The 18,098-nt window shown below is 42.3% G+C and overlaps 1 pseudogene; it reads left to right on the top strand.

Moving 5' to 3' along the window:
- Window positions 1-441: 441 nt before the first annotated feature.
- Window positions 442-559, top strand: LOC126185804 (5S ribosomal RNA; annotated as a pseudogene).
- Window positions 560-18,098: the final 17,539 nt, after the last annotated feature.

The raw sequence follows: 18,098 nt of genomic DNA, 5'->3' as shown, positions 1-18,098 counted from the left end.
AACAGCCTAAGCCCTGAGAAAGGAGTCAAAATCTGAGCCTGCAGGGAACTGGATGAAAGTATAGATGGACTACTACACGTGTTTGACACGATGTATCGGTAATGTGCGGCTGCTTTCAACAGTGGTCTGTGGAACATTCCCAGGTTCTGGACGTCCACGTAGTGCAGACACACGTCAAGATCGACGCATCGTGCGAGCAGCGTTGGCAAACCGGACATCACCCAGGAACGAAATCTGGGAACATGTTGCATTTGCTGTGTCATCAGAGCCCATTGGAAATTGTATGTTTGCAGCATGATTAAGATCGTGTGTGCCTTTGGCCTGGCTACCATTGACACCATGACACTGCCAAACGTGGCTTCTGTGGTGTCACAAAAGAGTTAACTAGAGAGTGAAGTGGCGTTCTATTGTCTTCATTGATGAAAGTAGGTTCTCTCTACGGCCAACGGCCTTGCCGTAGTGGTAACAACGGTTCCCGTCGGATCACCGAAGTGAAGCGCTGTTGGGCTGGGCTAGCACTTGGATGGGTGACCATCCAGTCTGCCGAGTGCTGTTGGCAAACGGGAGGCACTCATCCCTTGTGAGAGAAACTGAGGAGCTACTTGATTGAGAAGTTGCGGCTCCTGTCTCGGAAACTGACACACGGCCGGGAGAGCGGTATGCTGACCACATGCCCCTCCATATACGCATCGAGGGATGCTTATGGGCTGAGGATGACACGGTGGCCGGTCGGTACCGTTGCACCTTCATGGCCTGTTCGGGAGGAGTTAAGTTAGTTTAGTCTTAGGTTTTCTCTATATGTCAGGGACGGACATACACATTTATGGCGTTGACCTGATGAGTTTATTCGATAGTGCATTCGCCCTCAGTACATAGGTCCCATCCCAGGCTTCATGGCATTGGAATCCTTTAGTTACAGCTCGTAGACAGGTTTGGCGTTCATGCAGGATAAAGTACCCAGTGCCCACTACATTTCACAGGCTATTATCTCCGTGCTGCTGACAATTCTTCGACAGTAAAGTAATGTGCTTCTTCATCATGACAATGCACATACACATACGGATGCTGTGACGCACTGTGCTCTTCATGGTGTACCACAGCTCTCGCTAATTGAATACACATGGGACATGATGTAACAGGATTTTACTCGTTCTTCGTGGCTTGCAAAAGCCATTGCCAAATTACAACAAAAGGTGGAAGATGCTTAGTGTAGTGTATCGCAGACTGCCATTCGGCACCTCTATGATCGTTTGCATGTGAGAATACATACCTGCGTTGCCGCAAGAGGAGGTATGCTGTGTACTCATGCAACTTTTTGGGTGCCCTTCACTGTGATGTGTGTTTCCTTTGGTCTGCATTTGTTACCATATATTTCTACAATGGTTAACTACCTGTCAGATCACTTGTCAATAAAATGACCTTGTCTTTATTACGAACTAAGATTGCTCATTCCTATACCTGAATCCACAACTCAACTGCATCACTAAAGGAAGCGTGACCAGATACTTATGAAGTCGGTAACTGAGTAACGCAACACTGAGTGACCGTTCCCTACCTCTCCCCTAAAAGGAATAGGGGAGGAGAGGTAGTGGTAGAGCAGTGAGACAAACCTTGGGTTTTTATGCAACGAACGATCGCTCTGATTCGGTAACTGACCAAAACTCTCTGCTAAACTTCTCTTCCAGGTTAAGTTGGCAGAACTCATCCATTATACTAAAAACTTAGTTTATATGTGAAATTTTTAAAGTGACAGCCGTCTCACATTCAGTCACTCATGAGATCAGTCACTCGGAATGTGGGAACTGGTAGGAATTGTATAAACACAGTAAATGAATGTTACGGCTCCTCTATCCTCCAGATTCTCATCATCGATTCAACTAAGTAACATGTGATGTTTACATTTTAGTTTGTTCACTCTTAGAAGCACCAAATTTACAACTTTATGTAACAACTCTGGCCCCGTTTCATCACAACATACTTCAAGAATTTAAATGAGCGTGGAATGCTGCCTGTCGAACCTGTGGAACAGTTCTGAAGCGAATGCCACGAAGTGGGTCATTCATTTTCGTAATCAAATCAAGGTCACAAGGACCTAAGTCCGCGGAATATAGTGGATGGTACAGTAATTCCCAGTCCCGTCGATCTAACAGAGCAGCCACAGCTTGCATTGTATGCGCCCGCGCGTTGTCGTGCAAGATGATGGGTGGGTTGCGCAGAAAGTGTCACCGCTTCTTTCGCAAAGATGGTCGCAGGTGATGCTTCAAAAACGAATAGTAATACTGTACATTGACGGTCTGCCGTGGAGGAATGTAATGCGTTAAGATAACACCATCACAGTAGTACACAAGAATCACTATAACTTTTCCCATACGGGGGCTCTGACGCACTTTCGCCTCTTTCGCGGCGACTCATAATGACGCCATTCGTTGGACTGGCGTTTCAGTTTTGGCTTCGTGGCATTCGCTTCAGAACTGTTCGCAGAGATTCGACAGGCAGTAGACCGCTCCATTCGCACCATGAACAAAACAGGCTCTGCTAACGGTATACTACATCGCTGGCAACGGGTTCTACACAACGCTGGTGACTACTTTGAAGGACAGTAACAGGTGCAAACATGTAACCCTTTTGTATCGGTTGTGAATAAATAGTTGCCGCTATTTAAGTTCCAACCCTCGTACATGCCCACTAGTATGCATGAAGACTACAAGAACCATATACTTTCATGTACATTGCCTATTTAACCTAAGAAAACAATAATATTAGAAAGAGGGCGTATACCTCGGGACTTCTCCATCGCAGTACTTCCAGTTCTGCTGGATCCTAGTGCTCTCATCTCTGGATATAGAAAGGTCCTCAATATAAGCGCGAGCAAAATATTTCTGTTCGAAGGTCGTACAGTCCAGAGTCGGTATGCCAATCAGACAAAATCGCCGTGAGCTTTGAGGCAATCATCGCATCGACGTACCAGGTTGAAGGTGTCAGTTTGGTAAACCACCATGAACTGCTACGTGAAGAAGTCCTTAACAGTCTGCTGCACGACGTCTTCCAACAGTAATCGTCGACCATTGTAGGCCTCTTTTTAACGGACCGAATGCGTCATAATCACATGGTAAGTGACCTGGACTGTAGGGAGAGAACTCTGGTGTCTCCCACTTGAGTTGTAGTCCGTAATGGATGAGGATGGCCTCCCTGAACAATAGGTGTCTTGTGTCGAATCGCGACATGCAACGAACTTGGTGCACCATTCCACAATGGTTGTTTTCGACTGATCTGCTTCATTGGGTTCAAATGGCTCTGAGCACTATGGGACTTAACTGCTGTGGTCATCAGTCCCCAAGAACTTAGAACTACTTAAACCTAACTAACCTATGGACATCACACACATCCATGCCCAAGGCAGGATTCGAACCTGCGACCGTAGCGGTCGCGCAGTTCCAGACTGTAGCGCCTAGAACCGATCGGCCACTCCGGCCGGCGATCTGCTTCATTCTCCGATGGATGTCTACTGGTGTTTGTCCTTCGGCAGCCAAGAAAATAATAACAGCATATTGGTCTTGTTGGACGCATTTGGTAATAACGTCGCATTAGTTCACGTTTCCGCATTTACCGCACCCACGTCGGAAAGATAGGGATGCCAAACGAATCCCTTGGCAACATGTCGGTATTCATATACCCTGATCGGAATCGCCTAACGTTTAATATATGCTGCGACAACGTCCTCAAATGAAAACTTTTTGATCGCATACTACATATGCGTTACTTAGAAAACTTTCTTTCTTAGAAAAAACTATGAGACTTGACCAGAATATTTGGAGATATTACCAATTCCTTTTTGTGCAGCATCCCTTTCCGTCCGCCCTCGGATTCTCTACGGATGGGTTGGATAGCGAGCTTAACTAACTGTGCGTGATTCTTTTACTTGTCGGTTGAAAATTAACCAACTCTCGAATTCGATCACGAGACAACCTATTCTTTCATTTATTTAAAAATTATACAATTACTCCACACTCATGTCTTCATGTCTACTCTCGATTCCATCTTCCCAATAAAATTTCGCAAACCAGTGATAATTTACGGAGACAAGTCATTCTCTTGATGACAGAGTTTGCGTCTGACCTTCTGCCAGGAATCGAATTTTTACTTTTTATTCCCGAACAAAATCAAATGGTTCAAATGGCTCTGAGCACTATGGGACTTAACATCTATGGTCATCAGTCCCCTAGAACTTAGAACTACTTAAACCTAACTAATCTAAGGACAGCACACAACACCCAGCCATCACGAGGCAGAGAAAATCCCTGACCCCGCCGGGAATCGAACCCGGGAACCCGGGCGTGGGAAGCGAGAACGCTACCGCACGACCACGAGATGCGGGCATTCCCGAACAACTCTTGTCCCTGCTTTGTAGCTATTTTATTGTGACCACAGTCGCTTTTGAGTGGATAACATCCATGTCTCTTTGTGATTTTGTCTCCTCACATTTTCGCGATAACTCGTTTTTCTCTTTCACTTTCATATCGGCAAGGCATGCACTTAGACGGAACATTCATCTGAACATCTGGCCTCAGGTCTCCACACCCTTCTACACCGAGGTGACAAGAATCATGGGATACCACCTAATATCGTGTCGGACCTCCTTTTGCCCGGCATAGTGCAAGGACTCAGCAAGTCGTTGGAAGTCTGCTGCAGGAAATCTGTGCCATGCTGCCTCTATAGACGTCCATAACTGCGAAAGTGTTGGTGGTGCATTATTTTTTGCACAAACTGGCATCTCAATTATATCCCATAAATTTTCGATGGGATACATGGCGGGCAATCCGAGTAGCCAAATCATTCACTCGAATTGTGCAGAATATTCTTCAAACCAGTCGCGAATGTGGCAGCAAATGGTCTGCAAGTAGCCGAGGACAAACTTTTCCAGTCAATGATTGGTTCAATTGGACGAGAAGACCAAGTCTATCCCATGTAATCACATCCCACACAGCCACCACCAGCTTGCACAATGCCTTGTTGACGACTTGGGTCAACAGCTTCGTGACGTCTGCGCCACAATCGAACCCTATCCTCAGCTCTAACCAACTGAAATCGGCACTCATCTGACCGGGCTATGGCTTTCCAGTCGTCTAGGGTAAAACCGATATGGTCACGAGCCCACGCGACGCGCCGCAGGTGATATCGTGCTGTTAGCAAAGGCACTCGCGTCGGTCGTCTGCTGCAACAGCCCGTTAACGCCAGATTTCGCCGCACTGTCCTACCGGATACATTCATCGTACGTTTCACATTGATATTGATTTCTGTGGTTATTTCACGCAGTGTTCCTTATCTGTTAGCACTGTCAACTCTACGCAGACGTCCCTACTCCCTGTCGGTTAGTGAAGGCCGTCAGCCACTGAGTGGCCGTGGTGAGAGGTAATGCCTGAAATTTGGTGTTCTTGGCTAACTCTTGACACTGTGGTTCTTGCAATACTGAATTCCCTAACGATTTCCGAAATGGAATGTCCCATGCGTCTACTTCTATCTACCATTCCGCGTTCGAAGTCTGTTAATTTGCGTCGTGCGGCCATAATCACGTCGGAAACCCTTTCACATGAATCGCTTGAGTACAAATGACATCTCCGCCAATGCACGGCCCATTTATACCTTGTTTACGCAATACTACAGCCATCTGCATATGTACAAATAGCTGTTACATTAGCTTTGTCACCTCTCTGTAAATTACGCAAGTTACTGATGTGAATTAGAGCGAACCAGGTGTTTTGCAGACTCAGACAGGTGTGCTATAACCTTGGCTACAAATTCCGATTGCACCACAATGACTTTCTGCACATTACTCGCTTGATATTTTAAAAATTAAATACGAGCACAGGTCTTACTATTCCGACGTATAGTGTGGTTCAAAATGGCTCTGAGCACTATGGGACTTAACTTCTCAGGTCATCAGTCCCCTAGAACTCAGAACTACTTAAACCTGACTAACCTAACGACATCACACACATCCATGCCCGAGGCAGGATTCGAACCTCCGATCTTAGCAGTCACGCGGTTCCAGACTGTAACGCCTAGAACCGCTCGGCCACTCCGGCCGGCTGTATAGTGTGGTGATTCTTTCCAAGATGTTGCTCACACTATGTTCGTCCACATCTGTTACCGATAACACAAACTCATTTTCCAGCTGCTGCTCGTCTCGTAGTTTCTTATCAACGCTTGTTGTGGGTACGTCTGATTAGCTATTCCGATCTTATGAACCTCATCTTGAATATATTCAACGGAGCTACAGCTTTCTGCGGCTGTATATTCGAATTTACTCTTCATGTACTAGGCTTATTCAACAGGTTACTAAGTGAATTTATTACATTCCTGAGTTGTTTTTTCATTTTCTCCAATATACTCTCCGCAACCTTTTTTTGAATAGATTCTGCTGTGTATCGGCTCATTGTGGTCGTAGATGCTGAATTGCTTGGCTGGATTTTAACATTTTCTCACGTCTCTGATTATACTCCTCCGCTTGTTTATAATTCTTACCGAGTGATGCATCGAACTAACTGTACTTCTTATCAATCCACTTATTTTTGTCCTGAAACTACTTCTTCATCCACTAATTTGTCATCTCTACTTCTAATCTGACTTTAACCACTTCTTGACGAATGGATTCCACAGTACTGTGGCTTTCCGCAGTTACAGAATCTAGTGTGTTTCCCACCTTATGAAACCTCTTATTCTGCCCTCGAAATTCCTTTCTCGTTGCTCTTCCTGTTTCTAAAATTTCATATTTTGCATTTCAAATTACTGCTGCAGGAAAGTCCGAAGCATGCTAAATTCTAACTGCACGGAAATAGGCCTCGTGTTATTGGACACTATACTGAGCACCGGTGCTACACTAATGGCTTCTGTTTCTGGTTCCACACATACATCCTGACGTTCTGACGTCAGAACTGGAACTGCTGCAAACGTATTCACCTCGTCTGCTTCCTCTCGCAGATCATTCGCATTATTCGCTATTTCATTTTCGACATCTATCTCTTCTCACGGCAGTGCGATCTCAACCTGACTGGTCATAATGACTTGGCTATCCAGCGCATCGTGATCGGACATTTAATCCCGTGTACTAATAATGACTGATAATCTCTCCGATGTTAACCGACTGGTAACACTCACACTTTTTATTTAATTTGATATAATTGACATAGCATAGCTAATTCTACCGATACTTTGCGAGATTTTAAACAAGATACAAGTAATTTTTACTAAAGGTGATAATGAGAAAGAAATCCCCTGCCAAACTATAATTTCGATAAAAATAAAAAAAATTATCACCCGAAAAGCACAAACATCAAAATCCACTTCACTTGAGATACATTCAACGCCGTTAACACTATGTGGAGACACAAAGTATGTTGTGTGACCTCTTAAGGGGAAAAGTGTTTTGATTAAACATCCGACTCCAGAAATAAATTTTCAGTCTGTAACCGAATGTGCGCTGATATGAAACTTCCTGGCAGGTTAAAATTGTGTGCCGGAACGAGACTCGAACTCGGGACTTTGCCTTTTGCCGGCAAGTGTTCTACCATTTTTCTATTGTTTTCATTTTGTTCGATTTTGTTCGTTGCATTTCTTCGGTGCGGATGTCCCGTGACACCCGTTCAAGTTCAATGTTGAGCCGTTGACTCAGTTTTTTATTACAGAACCATGTGAGCTACCCAAGCACGACTCACAACTCGTCCTCACAGATTCAGTTCCATCAGTACCTCGTCTCCTACCTTCCAAACTTCACAGAAGCTCTGCCGCGAACCTTGTAGAACTAGCACTCCTGAAAGAAAGGATATTACGGAGACATGGCTTTGCCACAGCCTGGAGGATGTTTCCAGAATGAAATTGTCACTGTGCAGTGGAGTGTGGGCTGATATGAAACTTGTGCCGAACCGAGACTCGAACTCGGGACCTTTGCCTTTCGCGGGCAAGTGCTCTACCATCTTTATCTTAAGAAAAAAAATATTTAAGGAACAATGTTACACATTCCAAATACATACTAAGTACATGTACTCATCATGCGCACACGTTATACATGATATGATTTAAGCAAATACAGTTTGATCATTGCAATTATGCTGATGTTAAAGAAATACAACAGAAGATTGTGTTACTGACTAAATTACAAGAAACAATTAATTTGAAATTTTTTTAAAAGTCATTCAAATTTCTTCAAACATGAATAACTAAAAACTGCTCTTTGAATTACATGTACTCCAATCTTTACTGAAGCATAAATATCACTTTATGAAGGATATCAGCAAGTTTTTGGGATAAGTTTTAATATATTAATGTACACAAGGAAATCGCCTCCGTGAGTGAGCCGCGCGGGGTAGCCATGCGGTCTGAGGCGCTTTGCCACGGTTCGCGTGGATACCCCGGTCGGAGGTTCGAGTCCTCCCTTGGACATAGGTGTGTGTGTTGTCCTTAGCGTGAGTTAGTTTAACTTAGATTAAGTAGTTTGTAAGCCTATGGACCGATGACCTTAGCAGTTTGGTCCAATACGAACTTACCACAAATTTCCAAAAATTTCTCCTTGAGAGACAGGTAAAGGGAAGAAACTGATCTTTAACCTTCTCAGCTGAGTCAGACTAGCAATGAGCATTTCACACAGTTGTATGGAAGTCACCAAATCTTATACGAAATATGGAAGATTTATGCCTATTGCACATAACAACAATTTAATAATCATATTAGACAATCTCTTAAATACTTAAGAATGGTGGAAAGAAGATGTTATAAAGTTGACTAGCCTTCCAACTACACTTACTGGACATTAATGGAATGTTAATTATATGAAGTGATCAAACCTATATAATAGATCTTCCACTCTAAAACTGACGTACACATCAGAGTGCAAAAATTAACAGGGCAATTTGCCAGACATTGAACATTAAATTATATCAGATACAACCTTATGGTTTTAACCAATCGATAAAGAAATTTCCATAAAAACTGTCAATTTTCGTATTTATACTATAAACCATTAACGCAGCTTTAATGTTTTGTGTTTTGACACTATCAGACACACAGTCTATCACATAAGTTCTTTACATTAGCTTATAAAATTTCAAAAACTACTTTCTGAAGTAGAAAAGCATACACCAAAAATTTACAGTAATAATTTAAATAACATCGTTAAAATAACTACAATACATCACCGTCATCACAGTCTTCCTTTTTATATTAACCAACGCCCATTCTTTCTAAAATAGTTTTTAACATATTACCAAACTTTTTCTTGTGATTCGAATACCTTCTAATTTTGTGATATTCACACAGCATGTGTACCTTGAACTCTATGGTACTGTCGGATCCTAGTTTGTTAATGAAGTAATTAACAACATTTCCCAGCAACCATTACACAGCGTTATTTTTTGCCTCTGGGAAATAGCGTGCTTCAGGCCTGTGTATCAATGGCAGCGACATACTCTCAGGGGATGACCTTGTAATGAGAGCTATTTGCTCTCGGATCCACATCCAACTATTCATGTGACCGCTGCAAGTGTATCTATGAATTATTGTGTCAACTAGATGGCATTGGTGACATAAATTTGTTGCAGAGAGTCGGATTGCGTATAGCCTTTCATTGATGGTAACTATGTTGTTAACTGTCTTGTACGATGACGTTTTTATATTAGACGTGAGCACATTAGAACTAATGTTTTCCCAAATATCAGCCCAATCAATGTTTGGAAACCGTCGTTCTATTTTGTTCCTTCTTTCGCTTTTCTTTCGTTCCCGCATTATGGCTCTTGATGTTAAGTGTCGTGACTGTCTGATTTCGACACTTACGTAACTGAACTCAACGTAGAGAACCCTCACATGCTGTAAGAAACTGTTGATATTCTGCTCGTCAATCAGGGGAAGCAGACTTCGAGGTTTAATTATCTCGAAAAGTCGGCTACTTATGCTTACTCGCGATTCTCATTAAATTAACTTGCCTTTTGATAGAAAGTGCTGAGATTTTATCTGCTATATCAGTTAATCCTAGTCCACCATTTTTGTGATCTAAAGTGGCTACTTTAGCAGGTACTCTGAACACTTCACCTTTCCACAAAAAGTTTGTGATTTTGGACATTATTCTCCTCGCTATCATTCTCGGTATTGGAAACAGCTGGGCAGTATAATAAGCTTTAGCAAGGATGCAAGAGTTGATATACTTTGTTCTATGCACTTGGCTCATATATCGAGTTAAATTCTCTATAATGGCTCCTTGCACTTTATCTGCTGCAACTCTCCAATTTAAAGCCATGATTTTCATGGGGCATGCTGTCGGGGTGATCCCAAGTGTTTTACGTTGTCGGACTAATTTTGCTCACTCGATTTTGATATTATCAAAAGCTCTGAGATTTAACATCTTACTTTTTTTCGTTTGCATTGGCTCCAGATGCTCTACAGTAAGCATTAATCACTATTGCTATCGTGGTTAGCTTTCGAAATGTGGTGCTACAGAAGAATGCTGAAGATTAGATGGGTAGATCACATAACTAATGAGGAGGTATTGAATAGAATTGGGGAGAAGAGGAGTTTGTGGCACAACTTGACAAGAAGAAGGGATCGGTTGGTAGGACATGTTCTGAGGCATCAGGGGATCACCAATTTAGTATTGGAGGGCAGCGTGGAGGGTAAAAATCGTAGAGGGAGACCAAGGAATGAATACACTAAGCAGATTCAGAAGGACGTAGGTTGCAGTAGATACTGGGAGATGAAGAAGCTTGCACAGGGTAGAGTAGCATGGAGAGCTGCATCAAACCAGCCTCAGGACTGAAGACCACAACAACAACAACAACAACAGCGTGGTCACCTCTTCATTATTCCTTATAATGACCCCTATGTCGTCAGCATAGGCTCTTATAACTGCTTTACTTCCTGATAATGTTAAGCCTTTTAATCTAGCATGGACATGTCGAAGGAAAGGTACCAGTGAAATGGCGAAGAGCGACGTGGACAGAGGACTTCCTTGAGGAACACCTAGTTTTATTTGTATCGTCCTGGGTTGTTGACAATTCACCGCTATTTTAGCATTTATTCCAGTTGCTATGTTCTTTGTCACTGTATGACCCTGTGGTTGAAACCTATTTTCCTCAACGTCTGTAGAAGATATTCATGATTTACTACACCGAAGGCTTTATAAAAATCTAAAAAAGAAACAAAGCTCGCTTTATGTTCGTTACAGAAGTTATTGCAATTCTATCCCTGAATTCTGCTAGATTTTGAAAAATGGTTCTGCCTTGCGCGCAGTTCTGATGTTTACTAATAATTTTACCTGCAAGGCTTGATATTCTCTTGTTTACTATACTAGCTATTAATTTTTAATCAGAATTCAGCAGTGAAATAGGATGAAAATTATTTAAATCTTTTTTTCCATTATTTTTTGGCACAAGAATAATTTTACTCTCCTTAAACTCAGCCGGTATCATTTTACTCTGGATAACCTCATTTACAATGTCCGTGATTTTCGCACCCACTATTGGCAGATCATCCGGTCCTGAGGACTTTTTGGTGGTGAGGTGTACAGAGTCTCATACACGTCCTCTTCACTGACACCTCGATAAAATTTTCGTTGTTGTCTTCTGTCAGCTGTAGAACTACGATGTCACGGAGTTCTTCCTAGGATGCATCATTACTTTCATTTACAGAATACAGCTCGCAATAGTAGCGATAAATCTCGTACATGATATCCTACTGGGTTCTTAGAGTCGTACCGATTTTTGATCGAATTTCATCAATAAAAGTTTTTCTTCCGTTTATGTATGCTTCACTAAATGATACAGGGAAGTAGTTTCGTCTTCTGATATCGAATTTACCTTGGATTTAATTGCCAAACCTTCCATTTGATTTCTCTTGATATTAAGTAACTTGGTTTTGACTTTTTTTGATGTCTCCTATCCGAAGTGAGGAATTGCTGAGACCTGATCATATAAATCTCTCAAAACGAAATAGTAATATTCTATAGTGCATTTCATTTCTGTTGCGCTCTGGGCACTATATTCAATAAGAACCTTCCTCAACTCTGGCTTCGCCATTTAACCCACCAGTCGATAGCAGTGGCATACCTAATATAAGACGGAGGCATATTGCCCATGCTTCTTTAATCAGGTCTTCTGAATCATGATTTACTAACACGAAAATGTGCAAGTTCCACTGATTCTTGAATCGGCGAACTGGCTGTCTTGTTAAATTTCTGCAAGCTAAGACACTTGAATGGTCTGAAAAGAAAGTACGTAGGAATAGTTTCTACCTTTGTCACGAAGTTTCTAGATTTTTAGAAATATATAATCTGTCAATCCTACTAGGAGATGTTGCCGTGACATAAGTGAACTCAGCAATGGAGGGGTATTTGATTTCCCATATATCCTTTAATATTAAACCAGTAACTAGTTGTTTTAGTTCACTTGAGAAATTAAAATTAGGTAACTGATCTTTTCGATTTAAAACACAATTAAAATCACCTCCCACTAATAAATGTCTTGGGCATTTCCTTAACAAGTATATTAGTTCTTTGAAGAAACGTGCCCTGTCAGCTCGGTGAGAACTTCCTGAAGGGGCATACAAGTTGATGACAATCACATCATAGATATGTAGTCCTATTCCCCTTCCGGATTCCAGTCGTTCCACCTCACTTACTGGAATCCCTTCCCTCACCAAAACTGCTGTTCCAACACTTGTTTCGTGAGACACGTTTATGTAACTGACGTAACCAACAATCACTAAATCTGACATTAGAACTTCTTGTAACAGAGCAATATCAGTCGCGGATTCGCACAAAAATTCCTTGAGTGTCGATAGTTTCAAACCGGACATTATTATATTTATGTTTATAGTGGTGACAGAATAAGATTGCCTCATTGCGCTGTCACTATGTAGTGGTTTTGATGAACTAATTTAGTTTCCTGTGGTTCAGGGTTCAGTTAAACTGTTAACAGTTTTCTCGAAAGGCTGAACGTGGAATAACACTTCAATCAGTTTATTAGTTACTGTCCCGTTTTTTTCTACTTCTGAGATTTCCTCTTGTACCACTAGCAGACTGATTTCCTTGTAAACTTTCTGATTGTTCCTCCACTGATTCATGCAGGACTGTTTCGTACCGAACACTCTTTGGGCTTGGGTCGCCCTTTCCGGATTTTCCCTTCCCTTGGTTACGAGCTACATCCACATTTGGTTGCGTTTTTATTTTACTTCGTGGCTCATCTGGAGCAGCAGCAGACATTTTCGCAATTTCTGTTGCTGGCGCCTGCCCTGCGGCGTTGAACGTGATTTCATTTTGGCCACCAGTGCTTTGTTCTTTATTAATATCACTTACTCCCTGATCGAGGAAAACAAATGTAGACGGCAGTTTTGCAACCTCTCCCTGAATTTGTTTAGTAACAGATAGCTGCTGATCTTTGCAATCAGCTACTTCAAATGTTGTTTCTTGCAAATTAATACTGACTGCACCCCTTCATTTTCAGGTACTGTATGTTTATTATCTTTCTGTTCGTCAGTTTCTATTCGCATTCTGCCTTCCAGTTCCTCTGCCTCCTCTTCGCACTGTTTTTGCTTGCGTACTGAGGGAGCTGTACAGAACAGCTCGTCCTCTGAACAACACTCAGTTTTCTCCAGAGGTCGTTTTTTCGGTTGCATTTCAGTTTGACGATTAGTGGTAACAGGGGTTCCCTTTGCTGTTAATGGAGGAAATTGACTGGTATTGTGAAAGGGAACATCAGCTTGGCCCGCTGCGTTAATATCCTCAAGCAGTTGATCCAGGCTATTCTTTGGTAACAGATCATTTAAATTAACTTTCTGACGCTGTATCAAATTACTTTTAAGAACAGAAGTTCGCCGCAGACATTCCTGTCTCAAGTGGCCGGTTTCGTTACATATATAACATGTAGCTTCCTGACTTGTATACACAGTTTGTGCCCTATACCCACAAACAGTTATGTGAGACGGAATATTTGTGTTAAGGTCCATCTCTACACAGCGGACCCAGTTGAAACATTGCAGTTTAAAGCGAGGCGACCATCTTTCATTCGCAATTACTTTAACGTCCCCGTAGTTTGAAAGAGCTTCCTTAAGCTCATCATTTTTAATTTCAATGGGAAGATTCAAGACACAAACAGTTTTGTTCAAATGGTTCAAATGGCTCTGAGCACTATGGGACTTAACTTCTGATGTCATCAGTCCCCAAGAACTTAGAACTACTTAAACCTATCTGACCTAAGGACATCACACACATCCATGCCCGAGGCAGGATTCGAACCTGCGACCATAGCGTCTAGAACCGATCGGCCACCCCGGCCGGCGACAGTTTTGTAATCAATGTCAGCTCTACAGATGGAAACCTTACTTTTATAACCATTCCTATGCACAAAATCTACTTCGTAGTCCACTTTCGTAACACTTTATCAACAGTCGCAGCACTGAGTAAATTGACAAAAACACAGCACTTTTCCTGATCCAGTTGCCATGTATGGACGGTTTCAGATTACCTGTGTATTCCAGTCATCTATTTCCAGGGATGTCGGCTGAACAGTACGGGATTCCTTGTCAAAAGCAAATACCAGAGTATTCTTCCTGAGATTTGTAGCCATGTTAAACAACCGATGTCGCAATTAGCGGCAGCACGACCAGAAAAAGCGACCAGATCACAAGGAGTATGAACATACACGGAGATTAAGGGACGGACAGCACTCGGGAAGCAGAAGTACAGCGATGTAAACACGGAAGTACAGCGCAGCAGTAAGCAACGCCCACTCTCTACCACGGCTGAAACGGAATTTCGTGAGCTAAGCAAGCTGTCCTCACAGCTTCTATTCCGCCAGTATCTCGTCTCCTATCTTCCAAACTTCTCAGAAGCTCTCCTGCGAACCTTGCAGAACTAGCACTCCTGGAAGAAAGGATATTGTAGAGACATGGCTTTGCCACAGCCTGGGGGATGTTTCCAGAATGAAATTTTCACTCTGCAGCGGAGTGTGTGCTGATATGAAACATCCTGGCAGATTGAAACTATGGGGAATTGAAGCTGTGAGGACGGATCGTGAGTCGTGCTTGGATAACTCAGATGGTACAGCACTTGCCCGCGAAAGGCAAATGGTCCGAGTCCGAGTCTCGGTCCGACACACAGTATTAATCTGCCAGGAAGTTTCAAACATCCGACTATCTATCTTCTTATCGGGAAATTCCCGAGACAGTGAAAATCGTGGGTAGGACTCGCCAGATGAAAGGGGGAGGGGGTGTGGGGGGGTGGGGGGTTACAGTCACTTTTTGCATCACTCTTGCACAAGGACGCCAGAATTAAAACTCAGGTTTTTTCATAAAGCTAGGATTATGATCATTAATTATTTCTTCCTCATTATGGCCTTACCTTGTTCACGCCATATTTAGTAACTACTAGGCTTTCTGTGTATCATTCGAGATTACGATGTGTTAATAATGACGATTTGCACAACGGATAACTTGGATGAATTGTTATGTGTCCTACGTGGTTGCACACATCAATAGAGGATTGTCCACGGCCGTTTGCAATAAACATTTATTTTCATTTCAACACAAATACACGAAATACGACTAGACTGTACTTCTTGACGAACTGTCTAAATTCAGCACAGGTGACCACTACCACAAGTTAGCAACTGAGAAACTATAAGATTATTTGCTCTCTATGTACAAACACACCAAAGATAATAAGTTCCACAGAAAGAATCAGTAGACTGGAATCACAGACCTAGTTATGGCCTCGATTATAAATATTAATCCAATTAGCACTGGTGGATAAGGATGAAACTCGAAGTCCATGTCATCGCAGAACGACGGTGAAAGCTTAGCACAGTTAACAGTCTAAGTTCCAGTCTGCTGTCTAGCTCCAGTCTCTACCAGTGCCGGAGCATCGAGTCTACGGTAAATTTCAGGGATATAACAGGAACGATCACTCGAAACAAAATAGCAAAAATAAGCTCTAAAGGCATATATTAACAGCTATGAACACATGCTCATCTTCACTACTGTGAAACATGTCACTTCTACTGAAAAAACGATAATAGCTCTTGAGGTTTTCATTTTAGAATCCATGTTTACTGCACTATTTTTTCTTCCTTTTGTGCATACTACTCCTCCTAAAATATGGGAAGCAAGTAACTTGTTGAGGAATAGATTTATTTCGAAGTATCGAAGATGAAGAAATTCTTATAACTCTTAGGATATGTATTTTAGAGCCCATGTTTACTAGACTTTCTTTGCTTCGAAAGATCGTTCCTTTCATATACCTGAATAGCGCCTATTCCTCCACGGGACACCCTGTATACTTTATTAACTCGTTACAGACATGAACTCTTCCTACCAATAGTATCCGGAGGAATATTGCCAAAGGACACTCAAGTAAACAAACCTTGAACATTTATTGCCTTAAAACATGGTTACACCAAATATTTTGCAGCAACATTACTCGAAATTTGCGATAATATTGCAAGCTATCCCAGGGTCATTCAGTTAAATGCAGAAATATAGTCACTGCCTGGGCACAGCAAAACAAACGCCGTAGGAAATGTGCCTTTTACTCAGGTATCGCAAAAATCTCATTGAGGATACTGATCCCAAAGAAGTGGAGAGTATCCTCAAACATGTTTCAGAATTTCGCCTCTAACAAGGCCTGTAATAGAAGTTTATTAGATTTTCTTATTTCTGTTTTAAACGTGGGCATTCACTTTTTGTGTGCTGCAGCCTTCTTCTAATATTACCAAAATTACTCCCGATAGTTAAGGTTTTCCCAAAGATGAAAACGTGTTTCAAGGTATAACATGGCAATGTACCTAGGAACAAATATTTGATTGAAATTTAAAAGCGCTGCAATCGAGAAAATCTTGAAACACTGTATATGGTCATCTTTCAGTTACGTTATTACTCTGCTACCCACCAGAAATCAATAAATGAAACCAAATTAAGCAGAAGAATTATCAAAAACCAATAACTAGTTAAATACATTTTGAAATAGAGCCTATTGAAAACTTACACAAATTTTCGTTTTCATCTCAGGTAAAACTGTTGATTTGTAATACACCACACGTTCTGTGGTAACAACCAACGAAGTATGGCTTAACCGTCCACCGTTTTAAAACTAGCTTTAAATATACACTATGTGATCAAAAGTATCCGGACAAACCCAAAAGCGTATGTTTTTCATATTAGGTGCATTGTGCTGCCACTGCCAGGTACTCCGTATCAGACACTTCAATAGTCATTAGTTATCGTGGAGAGAGCAGAATGGCCGCCGTTGTGGCCTAGCGGTTCTAGGCGCTTCAGTCTGGAACCCGGCGACCGCTATGGTCGCAGGTTCGCATCCTGCCTCGGACATGGATGTGCGTGATGTCCTTAGGTTAGTTAGGTTTAAGTAGTTCTAAGTTCTATGGGACTGATGACCTCAGATATTAAGTCCCATAGTGCTCAGAGCCATTGGAACCAAGAGCAGAATGGGGCGCTCCGCGGAACTCACGGACTTGGAACGTGGTCAGGTGATTGGGTATCACTTGTGCCATACGTCTGTACCGGAGATTTCCACAATCATAAACATCCCTAGGTCCACTGTTTCCGATGTGATAGTGAAGTGGAAACGTGAAGGGACACATACAGCACAAAAGCGTACAGGCCGACCTCGTATGTTAACTGACAGACCGCCGACAGCTAAAGAGGGTCGTAATGCGTAATAGGCAGACATCTATCCAGACCATCTCACAGGAATTCTAAACTGAATCAGGATCCACTGCAAGTTCTATGACAGATAGGCGGGAGGTCAGAAAACTTAGATTTCATGGTCGAGCGGCTGCTCACAAGCCACACATCACGCTGGTAAATGCCAAACGACGCCTTGCCTGGTGTAAGGAGGGTACACATTGGACTACTGAACTGTGGAAAAACGTTGTGAGGAGTGGCGAATCACGCAATGGCGTGCATATTTCAACACGTTCGCGCACCTGTTCATAAAACAGGGCTTGTGGCGGAGTGGTTACATGACAATAACATCCCTGTAATAGACTGGCCTGTACAGAGTCCTGATCTGCATCCTATAGAACACCTTTGGGATGTTTTGGAACGCC

Source organism: Schistocerca cancellata, chromosome 4, assembly GCF_023864275.1.
Source record: "Schistocerca cancellata isolate TAMUIC-IGC-003103 chromosome 4, iqSchCanc2.1, whole genome shotgun sequence".
In the NCBI taxonomy this organism is placed as follows: domain Eukaryota; kingdom Metazoa; phylum Arthropoda; class Insecta; order Orthoptera; family Acrididae; genus Schistocerca; species Schistocerca cancellata.
This window is presented reverse-complemented; position numbering and strand designations above follow the sequence as displayed.